This window comes from Chrysochloris asiatica, unplaced genomic scaffold, assembly GCF_000296735.1.
Source record: "Chrysochloris asiatica unplaced genomic scaffold, ChrAsi1.0 scaffold00030, whole genome shotgun sequence".
NCBI lineage: Eukaryota > Metazoa > Chordata > Mammalia > Afrosoricida > Chrysochloridae > Chrysochloris > Chrysochloris asiatica.
Window position 1 is genome coordinate 14,690,021 of NW_006408548.1, and position 11,025 is coordinate 14,701,045.

The 11,025-nt window shown below is 37.2% G+C and overlaps 1 pseudogene; it reads right to left on the minus strand.

Moving 5' to 3' along the window:
• LOC102825187 overlaps positions 1-11,025 on the minus strand; it is an 86,104-nt pseudogene that overhangs the window by 36,880 nt on the left and 38,199 nt on the right.

An 11,025-nucleotide genomic window follows, 5' to 3' on the forward strand; every position in this document is an offset into this window, starting at 1 on the left:
AGTCGGTTCCAACTTGATGGCACCTGACAACAACATGGTCTATGTAAAATGCTTACCTTTTATTTTGTTTAATTTTCACAATTGATCAATAGAATATGGTGGGAAATCATTCTGCACCAATTCTGAGCATAGTCCTCAGCTTGTCTGAAAGCTTCCAATTTCTTCTTGGAATATTTACTTTTGAAAAACTCCTTTTTGGAACTCAGATGCTATACAATCAGGTGGAAGAAAACAAAAACCATCTTCAGCAGTTCTAACCTCCACTCTGGTCTCCATAGGGCTCCAGTCTTATCATGACAGTTGACAGCACATAAAAAATTAGAACCAACCAATTAGCCCACTGGATCATATAACAAATTGTTTTAAACTACTGAGTTTTGTGGGTGGTTGTTACCCATTTGTTAACTGTAGTGGTTACTACTGATATCCATCTGACAGATATAGAAATTGAGGATTAAGACAGTTTAATTGTAAACTACATATTTAGAAATGATAGAGTAAGTTTTTTAAGAGAATTCTGTCGAATTCCTGAGCCCACACTTGAAAACACTATGCCAAACTGCCCTGCTTTAATGCCAAATCATATCTTCTTGCCAAATTTAAATTTGGACACGTTTTTTTCTTATAAAAAGAGCTTCTAAGCTTCCATTTGTTGTTGTTGTTAAGTGCCGTCGAGTCGGTTCCAATCCATACCGACACTGGATAGGGTTTTCGAGGCTGTAAATCTTTACGGGAGCTGAAAGCCTCATCTTTCTCCCACAGAGTAGTTTCGAACTGCTGACCTTGCAGTTCGTAGCCCGATTCGTAACCACTACACTACCAGATCTCCTCTTCCTTATACATTACAAAACTCTGTTTACCTCAATTTATTCAGAAATTCCTAGCAGTGTTTGACAAGTAATGTGCTCTAAATATACTCTTAGATATTTTACCTGGGTTCAGAATGAAAATTCTAAAAACTGAAGGAACTTCTTCTCTTGCTAGGCTTCTTTAATTTTCTAAAACCTAAGGTAGTTACACTCAGCCTTTAAACTTCTTCGTCCATCTTGTCACCAGTGGCATTAAATTACTGCAACATTGCTTTCAATTGTACACTTGGCATTTTCAAGTTTGTATCATCCCCCAAAAGGCACCTATACATGATGATTACGTTCAAAGCAGATGATGTCAAAATCTATTCACTTGATAATTCTTTTTATTTAATGAATCTAACGTAAAAGTCATTCAGCAAATGCAGCCATCAGAAAATTACTGGAGGAAGAAAAAGAGAGAGAGACAGACAGCAAATGAGCTGACTCAGATAAAAAAGAAAACTCCGAGTAATTTACACTGAAACAAGCTGAGGCAGTCATTTAAAAGGGTCATCTGATCCTTTTCTTTCTTTATTTTGTTCCCAAATCACAACCCACAATAAGTCTCTGGTACTTGTCATAACATGGTATAAATGAAGTTTTAATGGATTTCTTCTTAGAGTAAATGTAAAATGAGTAGGAATAAGAAATGGAAATGAGGGAATGTATATGGTCAAATGTAAATGAGTCACAATTTTTATATGAAATCAAAGTTATTGTATTGTTGTTGTTAAGTGCCTCTGAGTCAGTTTCGCCTCACAGAGACCCTACACAGGGTTTCTGAAGAGCAGCTAGTGGATTTGAACTGCCAACCTTGCCATTCAAACAGACCTTGCAGTCCAGTGCATTATCCTATAGCACCACACCAGGACTCCTAGGAGTATATTGTACCTCTTTAACATGTTATATAATTCTGATCTAATTTCTAGGTAAAAAATCTGATATGAATTCATATAATAGCAATAATAATACTTTTTTATAATAGTTAATATGAATAACTTTTATTATTAATATTACCATAATAATGTAAATAGTAATATTTTATTTTGTTAATTGTTTTTAAGTGCTGTCGAGTCAGTTCTGACTCATAGCAACCCTGTATAGGGTTTCAGAAGAACAGTTGGTAAGTTTGAACTGTTGACCTTGTGGTTCAAACTGACCTTGTCATCCATTGCTTACCCCTAAAGTGCCACACCAGCACGCCAATATTTAACTTAGATAGTAATAATGGACAATGAATAAGCAAGATTGTAGAACAATTGATGCTTTTGAGTTATGGTGTTGAAGGAGAACATTGAAAGTGCCATGGGCTGCCCACAGAACCAACAGATCTGTGTTAGAAGTGCAGCTAGAGTGCTCCTTGGAGGCTAGGATGGCCAAACTTAGTCTCTCGTACTTCAGACATATTGTCAGGAGGGACCAGTCACTGGAGAAGGAAAGGTGGGGGTTCAGAGAAAAAGAGGAAGACCCCCAGTGAGATGGATTGGCAAAGTGGCAGCATCAATGAGTTCAAGTGTGGCAACAATTGTGAGATTGGCCCAGGATCAGGCAATGTTTCACTCTATTGTGCATAGGGTCACTATGAGTAGGTACTGACTTGATGGCACCTAATAACAGTAACAACAACGACAATAGCAAATTTTTTATAGTTCCTTTGATTTACTCATTTAGTAGGTACCACTAGGCAAGCTCATAAACTTAATAACTAACCAGCACTTTAATTCAAAATTTTAAAATATCAGAACATCTATTAAAATCAACTCTAACTTTCTTTAGAAAAGAGTAGTGAGTGATTTTTTTAAATGTTTCATTGATTATGTATAATTATGACATATAACTGTTGCAATCTGATATCATAACTCATGTAAAACACATAGCAAACTTTCTTTATTAAAAATATCTTTGTAAGTTCTCTATGTTGTTGTTAGTGCCAATGTAGGAATGTAGGTTCCAACTCATAGTGACCCTTTATAGGGTTTCTGAGGAGTGGCTGGTGAGTTTCAATCACCAGTCTTGAGGTTCAACCTGACCTTGAGGTCCTATACTTATCCTACAGTGCCACACCAGGACTCCTCCATGTAGTCAATGACCAAGTATCTAAAGAGTTATATTGATTTATACCTTGTCCACTAAATAAACCATCAGCACTTCTTTCAATGGCAATCAGCATTGCCAAAGAAACTAGATGTCGTGGTCTTGGACACAATGTAAATAATAACAGTCACTGTGGGACCAGCCTCTTTACATCTTCATCTGCAGCCATTCCAACAGTCATTGTAAAGAGCTTCACTTTTTTCAGTCAATTAATTTGTTTTCATTGAGATAAAATTTACATATAGTAAATCCCAAATGTTTAATTCTATCATTCCACAAAATTCTCTTTTGTCCCTTCCAGGAAGTCCTTGTCCTAGAAAGAAGGAAGTGGATGCTGTAAGTGAAAGGACACTGGAGTGCGTGTCAGAAAGACTGAGCCTGAATCTTGCTTTCCATTTACCCATTTCTGAGAACTCAGACAACTCACTAACCCAGAACTTTCCTTATTTACACATGTAAAGGGGGTTCTAAATTTTCATGCCAGAGGCAACAGTTTTTCTGATAGTTGTCACCAAATCTTTGTTTTGCCTACTATACACTGTTACATAAATGCATTGACTTTTTTGGTTTTTTTTTCCTAATCTGGACTCCTTTGCTTAGCATAATATTTCTGAGATCCAGTCATGCTTTTATAGTTATCAGGAGTTGTTCCTCACTGCTCTCACAAATCTCTTTACTGCCCTTTAAGGCTTCTCCAAACCATATAGCTTTAGTACCACTGAGCATTATTGGGACCTCAGAGGGAAAACATTCTAGACTTCAAAGCATGTTGCTCTAGTATACATGACCTATTATGCTTCAGGCATCATAAACACCTCTCCTGACCTTCATCTTCTCCTCATTCATTCCCCTTCTGGGCAGTTAGAAGAAGACCCCTGGTCTGATGGCTATGGAACAGAGCTCAGGGTGGATTTCTCCCACTGGCATTCCTTTAGCAGGGTACACAAATTCAGGGCACACCTCCAAGTCTGTGTACGTATCCCTATGTTGTACTCTCAGCCCCCTCATTTATCTGAGATATCTCATTCTCTTCTTTGCCCTCACAAACAAAATCAAACTAAACCCATTGCTGTTGAGACAATTCTGACTCATAGCCACCCTCCAGGACAGACTAGAGCTGCCTCACAATGTTAAACGCCATTGAGTTGGTTCTGACCCATAGTCAACCTGTATAGTATTTCCAAGGAGCAGCTGGCAAGCTTGAGCCACCAACACTGTGGTTCAACCTGATTTTGCAGTTCAAAGCATTAACCCACAGCACCACACACAGGACTTACAAGGTAGTAAATCTGTATGGAAACAGATTACCATATCTTTCTCCTTTGGATCGGCTAGTGGGTTTGAACTATTGACCTTGCAGTTAACAGCCAGACTCTTACCCACTGAGCTACCAGGGCTCCCTCCAATCCCCACAATCTTTGCCAAAGTTGAGCCTTGATGATGGCGTCCCATGGAGTTAGTTCTGACTCATAGAGACCCTGTACAGGGTTTCTGAGGCTATACATCTCTACAAGAGCAGAAAGCCTAATCTTTCTCCTGTGAAGTGGCTGATATATTCAAACTGCTGACCTTCTGGCTAGCAGCGCAATTTGTAACCCACTAGACTAGCAGGAATCCTCAAAATTAAGCCTTGATATTTGAGTTTCCCCCTCTCTTCTCCCATTGTAATTCGTCTCCTGATCCTGAAGAGACTATAGAATCCCCCATTGTTTTCATTTGTTGGCTATGACTCAGAGGCTTTTGATAAACACAAAGACGTTTCTTTCAAAGTTCACAGTGATGCATAACAAAAGTTTATTTTGGAATTCTAGAGCCAAGAACTTCTTTTTGTATTTCTGTTACATCTTTAGCTAAGGAAGAGATGCTACAAGATCTAGTTGTCTCAGCAGAAGATCACAGGTCAAAGGACATCCTAGGTCTTGAATGACACTAGCCTATCTCATTAATTTTTTTGAGTGTAACAAAGAGGAACTAAAGAAGGATTCATTGGACTTGACTTCAGAAGAGAATCACTTTTGGAGCTTTAGCTTGCTCACCTATATTCTGAAATGGTTTTCTCTTCTGAGATGCTCCTGAGATAGGAAGGAGAGTGGGGAGAGGGTGGAGGCTAGAATGGGAATGAAATTGGGAAGAAACAAAGAGAAAGAGAGAGGGTAAACAGAGAGGGAGAAGATAAAAAGAGCCAGAGAGTGATAGAGAGAAAAAGAAAGAGAGAGAAGAGAGATAAAGATGGCTGCTAAATGCAGCAAAATAACCATCCAGTTAGCCCACAGGACCATATAATAAATTGTTTCAAGTAACTGAGTTGCCTGGCACCCAGAGACATCCTAAGGGCTGATGTTACCCAGTGTAGTAACTCAGGGTGTCAACCACCACCACCACCACCTCATGGACCTTCTCTTCTATACCAGACCATACAGAACCTCTATTAATGTGTTACCTATTTTTATCATAGAATATTATGATAAATATAGATGCTACATAAACTCAAAACAATGGTTGGTGTGCCACAAGTCTAAGACCTTGTTTACCCCCCATCTCCAAATACTGGCAAGTGCTATGTGCCATGGATACTACTAGGAAATGAGTGGACAAATATTCCCAAGCTAAAATTAAATGACAAATTTCAAAGACAGCAGATTTTAGGAATACCGAAAGAAATGGCATACTTTATTTTATTGTTAAAGCAGGCACCAAGATGTGAGACTGTCTGGGAGTTATTAGCATCAATAAATTCATATAAGCTTCATATGTTACTTGACACTTTAGTCTAATAGACACTGTTGATAGAACTTTGTGTTAGAGTAATTTGTAAGGACAAGCATGTGGGGCAGAACACTGCCACTTTAGTAAAGTAACAAGTACTATGGTGGTGGTGGTGCTCTGCCATGGAGTTGGTTCTGACTCATAATGACCCTGTACAGGATTTCTGAGGCTGTAAATCTTTATGGGAACAGAAAGCCTCATCTTTCTCCCATGGAATAGCTGGTAGTATTCAACTGCTGACCTTGAGGTTAGCAGCCCAATTCATAACCACTATGCTACAAGTACAATATGTGGCACAAAATATAGCACATATAGTACTTGTGGTTGTTGCAAACAATGGAGATGACATTTGTATTCCACATATTTGCAAACTCAGAGTATATAATTAAGTGACTTTTTGTTTTGTTTTGTACCTTAAAGGATTTTCCAGAAACTCTGCTGCAGGGGAATTTATATGACCATTTATAAGGTGGAGGATCCAAAATTCTCAGAGCAATGGCTCAAATACCGAAGCCACATGTTACATGATCATTTGAAAAATCAGTGAATTTACTTTCTCTTACACTTCTTACTACTTGGTATTATGTAATATGATATGACAAGGGCATCAGGGATAGATAGTAAAGGGGAGAGAAGGTTTAGGAAAAGGACAGCCAGCCCTTGAAGAGTTTGTCAACTATTTTTAGGACTTTCATACTTGGAAAAGCAAATATAAAGAAATGAGAAGAGATTTCCTTGCCAAGGTCTGGATTAGGACTTTGTAGCTTTGTAGTCCTAATGTGGCACTGTAGGATAAGCACTTGACCATAAGGTCTGTTTGAACCACAAGGTCAGCAGCTCAAACTCACCAGCCACTCCTTGGAAACCTTATATAGTCACTATGAGTCAGAACCGACTCAATGGTGCTTAACAACAAAAATTTTCACCTTAAGTCACCTTAAATCACTTGGGTTGTTTTATTAGCATCTATCAGATTTCACTGTCAAGGGCAGAGAAAAAAGTGAAAAAGAACAAAGTTAAGATGAAGAATCTTTGCCAGAATTTGGAGATTCTCCAAAACTGGTGTTTTTTTTTTTTTAAACACCTTGTAGAAATGTAAAGTTGATCTTAATTCTTTAACACTTTCCTAATAAATTATTTCAACCATCTTTCTTCCTATTATAATCACTTATACTGATGAACTTCTTAACTAATGGCATATAATTTCATATTCATTGGTTTATCAAGAAATCAAAAGAAAGCAAAGTGGTTCAATGAGTAGTTGGGTGTTCTAGGGCCTCCAGAAACCAAAACAGGATCAATAGGATCTTGTTAGAAACTCACACCAGGATTCATTTTTGTTATATGATCTTGAAATAGCAAGAGCAGCTTTTTCTGTTATGTAGAATCATGGTACTTTCTCTAAATTGTGATTGCCTGTTCCCTATAGACCCAGTAATCCCCTTCAGTCTCTTCCTGAGTGTCTTGATGAGTAAATTAAAGAGCAAATTGAGTGGCTGTCTTATTTGATTTCTTCTGGAATTAGTGTAACGACAGATAGGTTATCTAAATGTGCAAATAACTTAAAAAGAACAGATTGTTTTTCCAAGGTCTCTCTTCTCTGACTCACTCCACATGATAGCATTGAGCAAGACACACTGACCAAACATACTTCTGAAAGTAAAACTGATGAATTATTTTCCCAATTGAAAAGTGAATGAAATAAAATTACTTGGGACCCAGTGGCACCCTGTGCAGTAGCTCAGGGTGTCAACCACCACCACACTACCACCCCAGGGACCTCCTCCTCGGTACCTGACCATACAGAATCCTTTGTAATTTTTGTTATCTATTGTAATCCTAGAATAATATATAATAAACACAGTTGTAAATTGCCTACATGTAGTGTTTCGTGTATTAAATGAATATAACAGCAAACTATTTTGTGAACTCTGCATACATTGAATTCCAACATTATTAATTACAACAGTATTAGTAACTGAACAGAAGCCTTTTTAACCTTTCTCCTTTTAATTTTAACTTTAATTACTACTTTATTCTCAAAAAAGTTATTGATACAGGTTCTACTTGCTACAATACTGTGGTGGTAGTACCAGGAATTTTGACAAAATCAGAAACTATAAAAATACCAGCAGCAAGAAAAATAATAATATGCACTTGTAGCAGATGCAGAAGAGGCCAGACAATTTGAGGAATGCAGAGTAATTAGTTAATAATGAAAGTTCTAACCATGGAGCCCTTTGGAGTACTCAAAAAGTAAATTCACATAGAATTTTAGCATTGTGGATATACTGATACATGTGAGCTGGACTTATAGGAAAAAATGCTTTTGTTGTTATAACTACAGAGACATTTTTATTTAAAAATAATAAATTTCTGCTGAAACACGACATAAAAAATTTTAGTCATTTTGGTTTCATCCCTCAGTGTCACCTGACGTGGTTCGCAGTGGCTGGTAAGATCAATCAACTACGCCCCTCACCTCTCAATATCAATTTTGAACATACATTAAATGAGATGAAAGGAGTAACCATTTTTGTTGTTCTCCTGTGTAATAAATTGTTCAGAAAGACTCTTTTTCCTTTGTTTTACTCTGTGGCAACTGCTTTTTCCTTTCAATCATCCCCAAAGCTATACATTTCATGGTAGCCAACAAAGTAAAATTAATGTTACTTAGCACATCATCAGTGAGACTCATCTTGTATAATATTAAAAATAAAAACACACGGAAGTATTTGGTAGGAGGAGTAAACGTGAGAAAACATGGTAGCAAATCCCTTAATAGGAAAATAATAAAAGTCTTCAAGTTCTCAAAAGTCTCTTATTGACTTGCATTCCTTTATTCCAAAGAAATGAGTGTTCCTTTTTTGGAAATATATCTTAATTAACACTTATTTCTGGGGTTCTGTATGTAATTCACCATGACAGGACTGAACAATAGTGAGAAGCATGACTTTCAAGTCGATACATATTTTCCCTGAGTTCTTTGAAAGCAAATGGTTACTGAGATTTCCAGAAAACAAGGAGATTTTGAGTATGATAGAATCCAAGCTTCAAAGTAGCTGTGGCTAGTTTTCAGCATGGCAATTGCAGAATCATTTTGGACAGTGTTATGCCATTTTGGATCACTTATCTATTAAAAAAAAATTGTGCTATATTTCTTTCACAAAATTATTGAAACTGTCCCTTTCAAAAGCTCCATTCAAACAACACATTCTTTATAAAACACTCTACTTTTTCCTTAATATACAGCACTAGACAAATTTCTAAGGAGACTTGGTAGGGTAGTGAGCTGAGTTGGGCTACTAACTGAAAAGTCAGCAGTTTGAATCTTCCAGTTGCTTTCAAGGAGAAAGATGAGGCTTTCTGCTCCTGTAAAGATTTATAGCCTAGGAAAACCTATACAAGGTAGCTATGAACTGCAGCCGACTCCAAGGTACACAACCACCACCACCACCACCACCACCACCACCACCAGAAAAGTTTCTAAGAGTCAAATAACCAAAAATGTAAAAGTTAGAGAAAATAATGATAATAAGATTACTATCAATCAATCCTTATAGGATATTGCTAAATCTATGTTCAAAGAAAAGTTCATAACCTTAGTACTCATATTAACTAATAAGAAACAACAAAAATGAATGTGTTAGCACTGAATTAAAACAATTAGGGAAGCCACAATATAATACAAAGGCATGTTGTTATTCATTGTCCCATGCCATTGAATTGATTCTAACTCACAGTGACCTTGTATACACAGAGTGAAAAACTGCCTAGCCCTGCACCATCCTCACAGTAATTCCTAAGTTCAAGTCCACTATTGTGGTCACTGGGTCAGTCAAACTCACTGAGCATCTTCTGCTTTACCGCTTATGACTTCCTTTTTCACGAACTGGCAAAAAGTAAAAATCCAAAAAAGAATCAATTAGAAAAAAACAGATAATTAATTGAGGAGCTCATATTTGGAAAACGAAATAAATAAACCAGTGTATGATTTAGTCAAGTAATAAAAGAAGGAATAAATATAAATACTAGAAATAAGGGAACAGGAAAATAAATTGAGATAAAAAGTAAAGTAACAATTTTAAGTTGAATTGTAATTCATTCATTGAATTCATTGAATTGTAATTGTGAGTTGAATTGTAATTCATTCAACTCCATATATATTGACATCTTATGAAAATTAAATTATTTTTATGAAAAGGAAATTAATATTGAGTCTAGATAACATAGCAAAACAACAACAACAAAACCACCCAAGTTCTTCTCAACTAGAATGTCACTTAAGAATTACATGGAGTGTTTCTAAAAACGTGATGGCCCCATACCAGAATAAATCAGAACTTGTACTTTTACCTGTGATGAAATAGCTTGTGGAAAGACTATGTTCCCATTCCCACCAGGAATGAGAGAAACAAGAGTCAGCAATACAAAATGTACCTGTTTGCAAACAATGGAGAACATTATCATGAAGCCAGGCCTGGAAGGGCCAAAAATAGGGAAAGAAACTCTGAAGGGGTGAGCTGATATTCTCAATGTTGCCTTTCCCTTGGAGGTAGTTGCTAATTCTTAGAGCAAGAGCAAAAGGTTGGGAAACAATTTTGAAAGAAACCAACAGCAAGGTTTTGGCAATATCACAGGGCTGGGAAAACATTGGAACTCAAGGTGCCAAAGAAACCAGAAATGTAGGGGCCAAGATCCCAGAGAAAGGTGATGCAGAGAATCAACAAGTAATGGTGTCCCCCAGACATTTACTGAATTCTTAAACTGTTCAGGCTAGAAGATTAAAAATCCATGCAGGAAACCCAAGAAAGGTAGGTTTCTGTAACTCTATTGATTGTAGGGTTTGACAGATCGGAATATGAGACATATCCCCTAGGGAGGATTGTCCCTAGGCTCTCAGTCAAAAACCCTGGAGGGCTAGACCCTAAAAGTAGTGCAAATCAGAATTGACTTACCCTGATGTCAGCTCAATACTTGACTGGATTGAGGCAATCTGCCCAAACTCCAGTTGCCTATTAGAATGAATTCTCTAAAACAGGGATGGGGAACTTCTAGTCTGAAGGCCTCATAAGACCCTGGAAATCATTTGGTCTGATCCAGCCAATACAACCACAGTTCCAGCCATCACATTGTTACTGTTGCTAAGTGCCATCTAGTCAGTTCCAACTCAGTGATACCACATAGAGTTTCCAAGGAGCTGCCTACCTAGAAGTTCAAACCGAACTTGCATTAAGCAGCAGAGCCATACCAGGACTCCTAGTCATCACATTAGGGTTAAGTTAATTAAATATCTGGCTAAATATAGAAGGCT